The sequence below is a fragment of the Erythrolamprus reginae genome, chromosome Z (genome assembly GCF_031021105.1).
Source record: "Erythrolamprus reginae isolate rEryReg1 chromosome Z, rEryReg1.hap1, whole genome shotgun sequence".
Taxonomy (NCBI): domain Eukaryota; kingdom Metazoa; phylum Chordata; class Lepidosauria; order Squamata; family Dipsadidae; genus Erythrolamprus; species Erythrolamprus reginae.
In genome coordinates this window covers 81,881,816-81,896,796 of record NC_091963.1, presented here as the reverse complement: position 1 = coordinate 81,896,796, position 14,981 = coordinate 81,881,816, and the positions used below count along the sequence as shown (strand labels likewise).

At 38.9% G+C, this 14,981-nt stretch overlaps 1 protein-coding gene across 1 annotated transcript in view; it reads right to left on the bottom strand.

Moving 5' to 3' along the window:
• LOC139153842 (transmembrane channel-like protein 2) overlaps positions 1-14,981 on the bottom strand; it is a 590,027-nt gene that overhangs the window by 332,207 nt on the left and 242,839 nt on the right. The window lies entirely within an intron of this gene.

Sequence of the window (14,981 nt, the reverse complement as noted above, 5' to 3'; positions counted from 1 at the left end):
ACACAGTTGGGTAGCTAAAATGGAACTCCACCCCAGAGCACCCTATTTGCATTGAAAGATGTTAAAAGAAAATGCATAAGCCATGCCCACAGTGTGGTAGTAAAAATGTTGGTAGCCCTTCTCTGGGGTTAGGTTTAGGCTTAGTGTGCACAGAAGTTGAATCTTGTGTGATGATTTCCAGGTTTTTTTGCTTCTGCGCATAGGGAAAAAATAAGGTAAGTGGCTGCTTGCCGCTGCCTGCCACCTTTTGCCCTGCTCGCCACCATTCCCCCGCCCCCGGGTCTTTCACGGCGGCTCCCCTCCACACCACCCACTCTGCCCCACTGCCACCTGCCACCTCTTGCCCCACTTGCTGCCGTTGGCCCCCACCTCTCAGGGCAATTCCCCCCCACTGCCTGCTCTGCTCTGCTGCCATTTGCCCCACTCACTGTCATTCGCCCCCGTGCCTCTCACAACAGCTACCCCCCCACCTGCTCTGCCACACCACTGCCTGCTGCCTTTTCCCCTGCTCATCACCATTCAACCCCCAATGCCTCTTGTGGTGATTCCCCCCACTGCTTGTTCTGCCATGCCCCCACTCACCACGCTGCACCACTAGCAGCCTGCCCAGCCCTTAGTTTGCTCTGGGGCATGACCTCTTGCAGGGGTGCTGCCATGCCAAGAATGTAGCATGAGGAACAAGCCAGGTGGCCCTGAGCTCCAGCCACACAGCCTGCTCTGTGGTCTCCTGCACCACAGGCATCTCTTTCCTGCGGCATGAGAGAGAAGGGGTATGGCCGGAGCTTGGGCAGGCAGCTTTTCCCAGCTATCACTCTAGATGCCACAGTGAGATTCCGGCTGCTGTGTAAGTGCAGCAGCTGAAAACTCATGCGGGACGCCCTTCCGGCAACAAAAATTGCTGGTTTCTTAGCTTCCGCGCATGCACAGAAACAAAAAAACAGTAATTTTTTACTGGAATCTCTCTGATTGCATGTGCATGGCACGTGCATGCCTGGTGGCAATGGAGCAATGGACACATTCCTTTTCCACTGCCAAAACAGCGTGTCCCAGTGTTCCAGGTCCTGCTATGACCCAGGGTCATCTAGACAGAGGCAGGCTTTGATAGATTCCTTTATTGCTCTGCTAATTCTGCAACAAACTGCCCCGAAACAGCTGCTAAAGTTCTACCTCAAACTTCTCTGAAGAAAACCCCTCACAGCTCCACAAACAAAGCCATTATAATCACCAGAGCCAAATCACAAAAACACAGAGGAAGTCCAGAAACAAGATGCAAGCCCACACAGCAATGTCTGTAAGTTATATACAAGATTCCAGATCCACAGGGCAAGATAAAGAGTCCACAAAGGATAGTCAAATTCCATAGGCAGAAATGTGATTCAAGGCAATTTTTCCAAGGCTAAACAAGTCAACTATGATGCCGATCTCCCAACTATTGACTGGTAAATTCTCTTCTCTGGCTGTAACACTGCTGATGAACTCTACAACATATTCTTGCTTGAAGTCAAAAGAATTATCAGACTACATGTATCACTAATAAATATCATAAGCAAGAAAAACAACCTACCCATCTCAATAAAGAAAACTACAATCCAAAATAATATTTCCCTGGTGGAAAAACAAAAAAACCCATGTAGCCAATTTCAAAATCTGCTACAAAAGATATGCCACCAAATAAAGGCAGAATACTTCAACCTGGAGATAAGGAAGAATTTCCTGATGGTGAGAGCGATCAACCAGTGGAACGGCCTGCCAGCGGAGGTTGTGAACTCCCCAACATTTTCAAGAGGAGATTGGACTGCCATTTGGCTGGAGTGCTGTAGGGTTTTCTGCTCAAGCAGGGGGTTGAACTTGATGACCTGTAAGGTCCCTTTCAACTCTAATAATAAATAAAATAAATAAATAAATAAAAATCACATCAAACAAGAGGAAAACCACCTGCACACCAAGTCCAACCACACCCTCTATAACTTTGCAAATAACAAACTCAAAGACTTAAGACCCATACCACCACTAAAAAGGCCCAACAACACAGAATAGTACGATGAATCAACCAAAGCTAACCTCTTCAACACATCCTTTGGCTTTTCTTTGTAAACAACAATGGCTTATTCCCAAAATTCCGTAATCATACCTCAAACACTCACAATGACTTAACTCAAATAGACTTCACTGAAGACTGTGCTGAAAAAGTATTATGCAACCTTAAACCTTCTCTATCAGTTGGACCAGATGGCCTATGTGCATATTTCCTATAAAAGCTCCCCACAGCCATAGCTGAACCACTAAGCATAATCTTTGAAAAATCATTCAAGACCAGTTCATTACCAAAGCTATGGTGAAAAGTAACGGTCATCCTCATCTTCAAAAAAGGAGATCCCAGTCTAGTTGAAAACTATAGACCAATCTCACTATGCTGTGTCACATGCAAAGTCATGGAATCAATCATAAACCAATCAATTACAATCCAACTAGAAACTAATAACCTACTATCTTACAAACATTTTGTTTCAGAAAAAAAATATCCTGCAACATGCAATTCCTTCACTGCAAAAATATATGTACTACAACATCTCAATCAGGGAAAATCTATAGATGCAATTTATATTGATTTCTGTAAAGCCTTTGACTCAGTGGTTCATGACAAACTACTTGTAAAACACAAATCCTATGGCATCTCAGGATCCCTCCAGAGTTGAATATCTGTGTTCCTATCAAACAGACAACAAGTTGTCAAAATAGGGAGCGACATATTTAATCCTGTTCCGGTTAAGAATGGTGTCCCCCAAGGCAGCGTACTTGGACTAACACTCTTCATACTCTACATAAATAACCTTTGCAATCACATTATAAGCAACTGTGTTCCCTTCACTGATGATGTAAAACGTTTCAATACCACTGCTTAGAACTACATTGCCTTAAACATGATCTAAGCATAGCCTATAAAATCATCTGCTGCAACATCCTTCCTGTCAATGACTATTTATTTATTTATTTATTTATTTTATTTATTGGATTTGTATGCCGCCCCTCTCCGGAGACTTGGAGACTGAGACTATTTCAGCTTCAACCAAAACAACACATGAGCAGACAACAAATACAATGAATTTTAGTAAATTGGTTTTAATCAGCTGAGAAAATTTTAGTGTATAAATGTCAAAATATGTTTGTGGAATTAACAACATTGCCACCTGCTCGTTGAAGGAATAATTGCAGGAGAAGAATTTGTTGGACATATAATCTATTTGCTGACCTTGGCTCTAGGAACATCTTATCCATGCTGATTGTGACTAAAGATTTCTAACTATTTCCATCTGGAGACTACAACAGAGGAGAATTTACATTGTTCTAAAAGGATTATTCTACAGAATTACAGAAATATATGGAATATTACATTTAACTTTGTGGATATTACAGATTTTAGTTGCAGCACAGAATTTGAATTGAGAAAGGGCAGTAAGCATTTTAAAAACAAAAGCAAGAAAATAAAAGAAGAGCTGAAATAAGAGGCAGGTGGAAGGAGATGGGGACAATGATAAAGCTATAAATTTATAAGATTATTAAATGGACATATAGAATTAAATTTGAATTTAATGATTAATTGCATTGTGAGATAGATCTTATTTGCAATACTAAAATCAAATTGAGAAAATGTAGCAGGTACTTGGTAAATTTAAACCAGAAATTAAAAGAAAAGAAAAGAAACAAAGGAGCAGGTGGAAGAAGATTTGGACAATGATAAATTTATAACTGTATAAGGTTTTTTAAATGGGTCTGTAGAGATAAATTTGAATTTATTGATTAACTGAACTATAAAATTATTATAATGGGAATTAAAATGGAAAAGAGAAGCAGGGGGAAGGGAAAATGGATATAATAAGGGTATAATTATTAAAGGAGGACTAAATATAATTATTAAATGAAGAAAAATAAACAGTATAGAGAATGATTAACATTTCTGGAAGTATCTGGGATTTTAACTGAATAGATTAGGGAAGATTGTTACACTGGGTTTGACAGTGGAAGATATAGATTAGGGAAGATTATTACACTGGGAATGACAGTGAATCTAAATAGATTAGGGAAATTATTACATTGAGTTTGACAGTGGAAGATATAGATTAGGGAAGATTATTACACTGGAAATGACAATGAAAAACATATAGATTAGGGGAAATTATCACACTGGGATTAGCAGTAAAAATATATTAGGGAAGATACTGGGATTGACAATGGAAGACACTTTCAGTGGAAAAATAAATAGAAAAATATGTTATATTATAATTATGACTTGCTAAATTTGAAATGATATATTTGCAAAATGAAAGAAATGATATAATGCATAAGCATAAAAAGAAGATACTGCAATTTAAACTCTTGATAATGATTTTTGTTTTTCTCCTGTATTGCTATTGTTATAATTAGATTTAAGGCATGAAATAACTGATATGAATTGATATTTTGTTGTTGTTGTTTGAAGAGAAGTAAATTTAGAATTTTCTTGTTAAAGGACAGTTATATTAAAATGAGGGTTAAAAACATGAAAGAGATTAGTAAGAATATAAGAAATGGACTGAAGCCCTATGGCATAGATTTAGTAGAAAAAAGTAAATAGCCAATAGAAATTTTGACAGCTAATAGTGTTTGGAACCCGAATGAGAACAGAAAACAATTTTTGAAATCTAGATGACAAAATTAGAACAGGAAGTAGCACAAGATAAATAATTTATACCAAAACAAAATAGATATATAATTAAGAATTTTAATTAAGAATTTGGTAATTGATACTATATTGTATTATATTGAAATTTGAAAGTATGCAAATTCGTATTTCTTTAAGGTGTGGAGAAAATATTTAAAAAATTTACACCCCCTCAGCCTTCCCCCCACATTTACCACTTACAATGGAGTACCAAAAAAGATCATCTCTGATTGGGGAGTGCAATTCACCAACATGTTCTGGAAGGAATTCCTATGCGCCATTGGATCCACACAGGGACTTAGCTCAGCATTTCATCCGAGTACCAATGGGGCTGTAGAATGTGCCAATGAAATGGTTATGTAGACTGGTACCATGACAATTGGTCAGAGTTGCTGCCATTTGTAGAAGTAGCATATAACAACACCATCCACAGCAGCCCCTTTCAGATCACAAGCGTCAAAGTGTTTGTTCCCATGCTGGAACTACCGACAGCTCCCACTTTGGTGTCACTGACTGACTGAATGGAGACACTAAAGAAAGGATGGGACAATGCCAAGAAAGCACTAATTGATGCAGCAGAGGCCTATAAGAAGCAAGCAGACAAGCACCTGACCCCCCAACCGCTTTTCTGAGTGGGAGACAAAGTTTTTTTATCCACCAAATACATTTGATTGAAATGCCCAGCAAAAAGCTAGGGCCTACATTAATGGGGCCTTTCCCCATTGCCAAAATTATCAATTTGATCTTTGCAGTTCACATTTAATTAATTAATTGATTGATTAATTCAATTCAGCTGCCTAATCCCAAAGGACTCAGGGAGGCTTACAATAACAATATAAATACAACAGTAATAGAAAAGTCAAATATACTATCTTAAACTCTAAACCCCTGATTTAAAAACCCATAATTAAACAATCAAGCCAATATGCATGCATATCATTCATATGATTTGGCCATAATAGTTGTTAATTCATGGCCTCCAGGCCTGATGGCAAAACCAGGTCTTTGTGGCCTTACGGAAGGCCAGTAGGGTAGGAGCAGTATGGACATCGGGGGGGAGGAGTTGATTCCATAGAGCTGTGTGGCAACAGAGAAGGCTCCCCCCACCACAGCCCCACCAACTTGCATTGCTTAGTCAACAGGACCTGGAGGAGGCCAACTCTGTATGCTCTTATTGTCTCTGGGAGATATGGGACAAGAGACAGTCCTGTAAATAGGCTGGCCCTGAGCCATGTAGGGCTTTATAGGTAATAAACAACACTTTGAATAGTGCCCAGAGACTAATAGGAAGCTAGTGCAGCTCGTGAAGCATAGGTGTTATATGGGTGTACCGAGGTACACCCATGACAGCACACACAGCTACATTCTGGACTATTTGCAGTGTCCGAAGAGTAGCCCCATGTAGAGCGTGTTGCAATAATCAAGACAGGAGACTTTGAGGGCTTGAGTGACTGGTCCAAATAGGGCTGCAACTGGTAAACCAGGCAAACCTTGGCAAAAATCCCCCTGGCCACAGCCTAGAGGTAGTGATCAAGACTCAGCTGTGGATCCAGGAGGACACCCAAGTTGTGGACCTTATCTGAGGGGGTCAATGTTTCTCCCCCAAGAACAATGGATGGACAGATTGAATAGTCCTTAGGAGGAAATGTCCACAGCCACTCGGTCTTGTCTGGGTTGAGCTTGAGCATGTTGGCCCGCATACAGACCCTAACAGCTTCCAGGCACATCCACCGCTTCACTGAATTGGCATGGGGTGGAGATGTATAATTGGGTATCATCAGCATACTGATGATACCTGACCCCGTGCCGTTGGATGGGCGGCTCATGTAAATGTTAAAATGTTAGGCATTGCCTAGAATACTGGAGAAGATTGGTTAATACTGTGTGTATAACTAGTTGGGTTTTACAATATATAACAATATATTAGCACACTAATGCTTTAAAAGCTGATACTGCAATTTGCTATAAGAGGAAATCAGCATCGTCTCCCTTTCTCAGAGCTAAAGCTTTGAGACTCACTTCCTAGTGAAACTCTCTCTGATAACTCTCTGATTTTATGCTGGTTTGTCTATATGACTATTCCATTGCAAGGACTACTATGTGTAGTAAGAACTATGTGTTCTAATGTTAGTCTCTATATGTATTGAGTAAGGCTTGTATTGTATATGCATTGAGAATATTGATTGCTGCATTTGTTAATGACTAGGACTATTACTGACTATTTTATTTGCCTAATGTAAATAATATTTATACATTTAATGTATGTAGTCTGGTTATTTGAAGTATTGCTCATATCTCTGGGATATTAGCTGGATATCTTCTACCTCCACATTTTCCTCTGCACAAGTTGGGTAACTCTTAGGGGTAGCACAGTTTGCTCCTTAATACCTAACATTGGATATGGGCCCAGTTGGTGGTTCTCAATGTGAAGTTTCTTAGTATGTGGATATTTCCAGTGAGATATTATTGGTGAGTAGTGTGACTATTTGGTTGTATTGTTGTATAATGGCTCAACTACAGTCAAGTAAAGTGTTCTCCATAACTCAGTTGGATGGAACAAATCATGGTTCCTGGTATATGAGACACAGTATGCTGTTACGCTGTGAATGACTCTGGGATGTGGTAATGAACCCACCAGATATAACAGCCTTGGGCCAGAGCTAACCACAACAGGTATTAACCATGGTCTATGGGTTGTTGACAGTGGTGCAACTTAATGTATTTCTAATGATAGAAAACAGTTTGTAAACATGGATAGAAATAACTGTAGTGAGTGCTCCTTGTCCACCTCTGGTCATGTCAGATTCTGAGGAGGATGAGCCAGGCCCCTCTGGGTACCCTGGACAAGTAGGGTTACCAGTTGATTCAGAGAGTGAGGGTAAGGGGTAAAGTGACCTTTATGAACCTGAGGAACCACCAGAGGTGGCTGATATAACAATGGGAGAGTGGTCTCAGTCAGAGGATGAGGAAGACATTAGAGTGGATGATCCATTATTGCATGCTAGATATAGGAGATTTCTGAGAAGGCAAGAGGACTTGCATAGTAAAATGAAATAAGTTTACAACTTTACCTTTTTGGGTGTGATGTCATTTCCAGGCAGTATAAACGCAAAGGATTTTGGGTAAGTGGGTGTGAAGTTTCATGGAAGAGGTATTCGAGGGGTGTGCCTGAAAAAGGCTTCAAAAACATGATTCCTATCTTATTAAAATACTTTTTTTGCTGGATAATGTTTGTCTTAGATTCCAGTGAGCTGTTTTATTCTCTTGAATGATAATTTGCCTCTGTTATCACTAAAGAATGCAGTTAGTCCGAGTTGGCGCTTTTTACAGATTTTGTTTATGTTTTACTTCTGAGAGAAAAATTATTCCCTTCTTGCCATTCAAACTGCTTTTCACAGTGTACTGCTTTTGCCAATAAAGAGTGTGATTTTACCATGAAATAGTGGACTTTTGGGTTGGTGGCTCCGAGAGGCCGTACACAGAACAGTAACCAGCATGTGTTATTAGTGAATGGTTGGAAGATGAAGGCAGTTGGAGAAGGTAGAGAGAAATGTTTATATTTAAAGGAAAGTCTACCGATGTTATATATATCACAGCTACCTGTTACGAGTTCTGATTAATGAAGGATATAATGTAACATTTAAGAAAAATAGATGTATGATAGAAAAACCAGATACAAATGTTACAGCAAGGTTAGAGAATGGTTTGTTTGTTTTGAAGAATAATCCATTATGTAAAACTAACCTAGATTTGAACAAACATCCACAAGATAACCATATACAGTTAATACAGTTTATGGGTGGTGATGTAACCCTAGGACAGATTGAGATCAAAGAACATTCAGGAGATAAATTGTTAGGGGAGGAAAACATTGATGTTAAAAAAAAAGAGATTTCTAGTATTGTACTATTAATGTTTTGCCAAAGAGCAAAAGTACTAGAGGAAGGAATTCCAGATTGCCAGTGTTGTACAAGAAATGGCTAAATGCTGAAAATATTTGTAAAGTATAATAGGAGTTATATATTGACAACCCAAAGAAGAGAATGTTAGTACTGTCTGCATAACTAATTGGCTTTTACAACTTAAGCCAGAAATGTATGATTAAAGTAATTAGCACATTACTGCTTTAAGAGTTGGTGCTAAAATCTGCTATAAGAGGAAGTCAGCAGCATCTCTCTTTCTCAGAGCCTAAAGCTTTGGGATTCTCTTTCTAGTAAGACTGTCTGATATCTCTCTGATTCTATGCTGGTTTGTCTAAATGATTATTCCATTGTAAAGACTACTGTGTGTAGTAAGAACTATGTGTTCTAATGTTGCTCTGTATATGTATTGAGTAAGGCTTGCATTGTATATGTATTGAGAATAATGATTGCTGTATTTGTGAGTGGCTAGGACAGATACTGACTACATTATTTGCCTAGTGTAAATAATATTTATACATTTAATGTATGTAGTCTGATTATTTGAAGTACTGTTCATATCTCTGGGATATTAGCTGGATATCTTTATTTATTTATTTATTTAATCAAGTACATATTGGTAGTATACAAAGATAAAACAATGTTTAAATACATGATACTAGTAAGAGAGAAACATTAGGACAGGGAATGGTAGGCATATTGGTGCACCTTACTGACTCTCTTAGGAATCAGTATAGTTTAAGGGTAAAGGTAGATGATGATACTAGAGAGTCAGGTAGTGAGTTCCATGCATTAACTACTCAGTTACTAAAATCATATTTCCTGCAGTTGAGTTTGGCGTGGTTTACTTTAAGTTTGTATCTGTTGTATGCTCATGTGTTGTTGTGGTTGAAGCTGAAGTAGTCTTTGACAGGAAGGATGTTGTAATAGATGATTTTATGGGTTATGCTTATGTCCTGTTTAAGGCGACATAGTTCTAAGCTTTCTAAACCTAGAATTGTAAGTCTAGTTGTGCAGGATATTCTGTTCAAGTGGAGGAGTGGAGGGTTCTTCTAGTAAAGTATCTCTGGACATTTATTAAAGTGTTTATGTCCAAAATGTGGTGTGGGTTCGAGAAAGATGAGCTGTATTCAAGGATTGGTCTGATGAAAGTTTTGTATGCTCTAGTGTATGATTTCCAAAGCAGAAGCTACATAGGATTGGATCTGGTTGCCATAACTGAGACATGGTTTAAGGATTCTAATGAATGGGAAATATCCATACCAGGATATACACTGTATAGGAAGGATAGAATAGAGAGAAGGGGAGGTGGAGTAGCCATTTATGTTAAAGAAAGTCTAAAAACAACACTAATTCAAAATACGTGTAAAGATCTGGAGACTCTCTGGATTTGCATGCAAAATAAAGACGGTTCTGTCATTAGAATTGGGGTGATCTATAGGCCTCCAGGGCAATCTGAGGAATACGACAACAAGATGGTGGATGAAATTACCCAAATGACAGTAAAGGGAGATATTGTGGTTATGGGTGATTTCAACATGCCTGATGTTGACTGGAATATCTGCAGTGCCCTTACATACAAAAGTAAGAATATAGTAGAGGCCTTTACAGGAGCAGCTCTGGCACAGCTGGTTAAGACACCAACTAGAGGGGAGAATATTCTAGATTTAGTTTTTACGAATGGGAATTGGGTTTCAGAGGTCAAGGTGGGAGAAAATTTAGGTTGCAGTGACCATCTATGTTTGTGGTTTGATGTAAAAACTGATTGTGAGCAATCCTATACTGCAACCAAAGTATTGGATTTCAGAAAAACAAATTTTAATGCAATGGGGGAATATTTAAATAATGAATTAAAGGGGAGGGATAAAATGGCAGGAGCGAGCACCCAGTGGACTGTATTAAAAAAGGCCATCTTAAAAGCCACAGGACTGTATGTAAGGCAAATAACTAAAGGTAAAAGGAAGAAGAAACCGCTATGGCTTAGCAATGATGTAAGGGCTATAGTCAATGAAAAAAAGACTGCCTATAGGAGGTATAAAGAGTCTGAAAGTATAGCTGATAGAGAGGTGTATAAAATGAGACAGAAGGAGGCGAAACAGATAATATATGCTGCTAAAGCCTCAAAAGAGGAAGAAATTGCCAAATCTGTAAAGAAGGGGGATAAAACCTTCTTCAGATATATTAGTGATAGGAAGAAGAAAAACTGCAGCATCACGAAGCTTAGTAGCGGGAATAATACATGCATTAATGGGAATAAGGAGATCGCTGACCATTTCAATACCTACTTCTGTTCAGTTTTCTCAAAAGACACCTTACAAAATAATACTATAGAGGGTTATAGCATTGCTTCCAGCTGTACGGATTCAGCTCCAGTGATCTTAGAAGCCGATGTGTTAAAAGAACTTGAACGATTAAAGATAAATAAGGCAATGGGTCCAGATGGCATCCACCCCAGAGTTCTTAAAGAACTCAGATCTGTCATTGCTCCCCCCCTGACTGATTTATTTAACCAATCCCTGTTAACAGGAGATGTTCCTGAGGATTGGAGAATGGCCAGTGTTGTGCCTATCCACAAGAAGGGCAGTAGAGAAGAAGCTGGTAACTACAGGCCAGTTAGCTTGACATAGTTAAAATGATGGAGACTCTACTCAAAAAGAGGATAAATCAGCACCTAAAAAACAGTAACTTATTTGACCCAAATCAGCATGGCTTTACTGAAGGCAAATCATGTCAGACTAATCTCATTGATTTCTTTGACTATGTCACAAAGGTGTTGGATCAAGGGGGTGCCGTGGATATTGCCTATCTGGACTTCAGCAAAGCCTTTGATACGGTTACACATAAAGAGCTGATAGATAAATTAGTGAAGATTGGACTTAATCCCTGGATAGTTCAGTGGATTTCAAGCTGGCTGAAGCGTAGACATCAGAGAGTTATTGTTAATGGCGAGTATTCTGAGCAGAGACAGGTTACATGCGGTGTGCCACAAGGGTCTGTTCTGGTTCCTATTCTTTTTAATATGTTTGTGAGTGACATAGGGGAAGGTTTGTCTATTTGCCGATGACTCTAAAGTGTGCAATTGGGTTGATATTCCTGGAGGGGTCTGTAATATGATGAATGATTTAGCTTTACTAGATAAATGGTCAAAGCAATGGAAACTGCAGTTTAATGTTTCCAAATGTAAAATAATGCACTTGGGGAAAAGGAATCCTCAATCTGAGTATTGCATTGGCAGTTCTGTGTTAGCAAAAACTTCAGAAGAGAAGGATTTAGGGGTAGTGATTTCTGACAGTCTCAAAATGGGTGAGCAGTGTTGTCGGGCAGTAGGAAAAGCAAGTAGGATGCTTGGCTGCATAGCTAGAGGTATAACAAGCAGGAAGAGGAAGATTGTGATCCCCTTATATAGAGCACTGGTGAGACCACATTTGGAATACTGTGTTCAGTTCAGGAGACCTCACCTACAAAAAAATATTGACAAAATTGAACGGGTCCGAAGACGGGCTACAAGAATGGTGGAAGGTCTTAAGGATAAAACGTATCAGGAAAGACTTAATGAACTCAATCTGTATAGTCTGGAGGACAGAAGAAAAAGGGGGGACATGATCGAAACATTTAAATATGTTAAAGGGTTAAATAAGGTTCAGGAGGGAAGTGTTTTTAATAGGAAAGTGAACATAAGAACAAGGGGACACAATCTGAAGTTAGTTGGGGGAAAGATCAAAAGCAACGTGAGAAAATATTATTTCACTGAAAGAGTAGTAGATCCTTGGAACAAACATCCAGCAGACGTGGTTGGTAAATCCACAGTAACTGAATTTAAACATGCCTGAGATAAACATATATCCATTGTAAGATAAAATACAGGAAATAGTATAAGGGCAGACTAGATGGACCATGAGGTCTTTTTCTGCCATCAGTCTTCTATGTTTCTATGTTTCTAGGATTAAGTTAACAACCCTTGGAGCCTTTTTGGCAAGGTTGTTGCAGTGGGCCTAGGCACTTAGGTCAATTGATATGAGTATTCCAAGGTCTTTTATAGAGTAAGGTTGTCTGTAAGGTCTTGTTTATTCAGCTTGTATTTGGTGTTCTGATTCTTTTTGCCAATGTGTAGAACAAAGCATTTTTTGGTTGAGATTTGGAGTTGCCAGATGTTTGACCATTCAGATACAAAATCAAGGGGTTTTTTGGAAAGTGGTTGTGTTATTGGTGGTGTTGAAAAGTTTTACATCATCGGTGAAGAGAATGCAGTTGCTTGTAAAATATTTTTTATTATTTTCAAAGTAAAACGAACAAAGACATACAACATTGAACATTTAAGGAGCTACTATTGCTCCGCTTATCATAGAAGTCTAACTAATACAAAATATAAAAAACTCTAACTGTTACAAGATCTAAGCAGAAAAGCCACACTTGAAGATTACATTATCATTAAATTTAATTATAGATTTTTAAAATTAAGATTGTTAATTGAGTTTCTTTATATATATATATATATATTTTGAACAAAAAATAATAATAATATACTTATATGTACAAAAAGAAGATAATATAAACACTTCTGAGTTGGTTATAATATAAACTATATAAACTATATAATTCTATCTTATGATTTTTAAATAGTCATTTATTCTTATATGTTTAATTTTTAATACTATTTTTAACATTCCACCAATCATATACAGTGATCCCTCGGTTAGCGCGGGGGTTACGTTCCAAGACCTCCCGCGCTAACCGATTTCCGCGTTATACTGGATGCGGAAGTAAAAACACCATCTGCGCATGTGCGCCATTTTTTTCATGGCCGCACATGCACAGATGGTGGAGTTTGCGTGTGGGCGGCGGGGAAGACCAAGGGAAAGTTCCTTCAGCCGCCCAACAGCTGATCTGCTCCGCAGCGCGGAAGCAGCGAGGATCCGAAGATGGGGTTTCCCCGTTGCCGCGCTGCGGAGCGGATCAGGTGTTGGGCGGCTGAAGGAACCTTCCCTTGGTCTTCCTGCCAGCATTCCGTCAGTCGCAGCGCTGGCTGTCAACTTTTCTTTTTAGCACTGGGGAGGCAAGTCAGCTCCTGCCCAGTTTTAAAAAGAAAAGTTGACAGCCAGCGATTGTTCCGCTGCCGCCAGCATGGCCTGGCTGGCAGCGGAAGATGTAACGGAGCCCACGGGGGATTCGCCTTCCTCCCACCCGCAGCCGAGACTGATCGTGGGCTCCTTCGCAACCTCGGACACCTTCCAGGGCATGAAAGCTCACGAAAACCAGGAAGCTCTCCGAGGTTGCGAAGAAGCCCACGATCAGTCGGCTGCGAGCGGGAGGAAAGCGAATGCCACGGGGCTGGGCTCGGCTCCCCCCTCGGCTCCCCCCCTTACCAGCCCCGCCGCGGAAGGCTCCATTCTGTTCCCTGCCGGCCCGATTGAGCGGCCGGCGGTCTCCATTCAGGGAACAGAATAAATTTTTTTTTATTTTTTAATATTTTATTTTTTTAAATAATATTTTTTGAAAAACCGCGTTGCAGCGTTTCGCGCTAATCGAGAACGCGCAAATCGAGGGACCACTGTACTTTATCCCAAATTTTATAAAATTCTGTTTCAGTTTGATTATTCAACCTTTTAGTCATCATGTCTAGTTCTGCACACTCTATAATTTTTTTAAACACCTCAGTGTCTTTCGGTATCGTCTTTTCTTTCCATTTCTGCGCAAATGTTATTCGTGCCGCCGTCAATATATGTATTATTAAATAGTAAATTTCTTTTTTATACTTTATATTTGAAATACCCAATTAAAAAAATTCAGGAGATTTTTTAATCTTCTCCTTTGTTATTTCATTTATCCAATTCTCTACTTTATTCCAAAATATTTTTGTCTCCGGACAGGTCCACCATGCATGGTAATATGTGCCAGCTTCTTTTTTGCATTTCCAACACATGGGCGATACCGAAGGAAACATTTTAGAGATTCTATATGGTGGAAGGTGCCATCTATAAAACATCTTAATTTGATTTTCTTTGAAAGAGATTGATTTTGTTATTTTCCAATTATACATCCATATCTTTTCCCAAGTATCTAAATCAATCTCTTTGCCAAAATTTTTGCACCAACTGATCATATTATCTTTCAATATCCAACCTATCGTTCTATGATTTAGTAAATATTTATAAACATTTCCAATTGTCTTTGTTTGATTTTGGAATAATAATTTGCCCAGTACATTATTTTCTTTTTTAAAAATGTAAGTCTTTACGTCTATTTGATATCTAGAACTAATCTGCATATAATGCCACCAATCTAAGTCTATACCTAACTCGTATAACTCTTGTTTTGTTCTTAATTTTAATTGATTATTTAACAGATCACTATATTTCCAAATC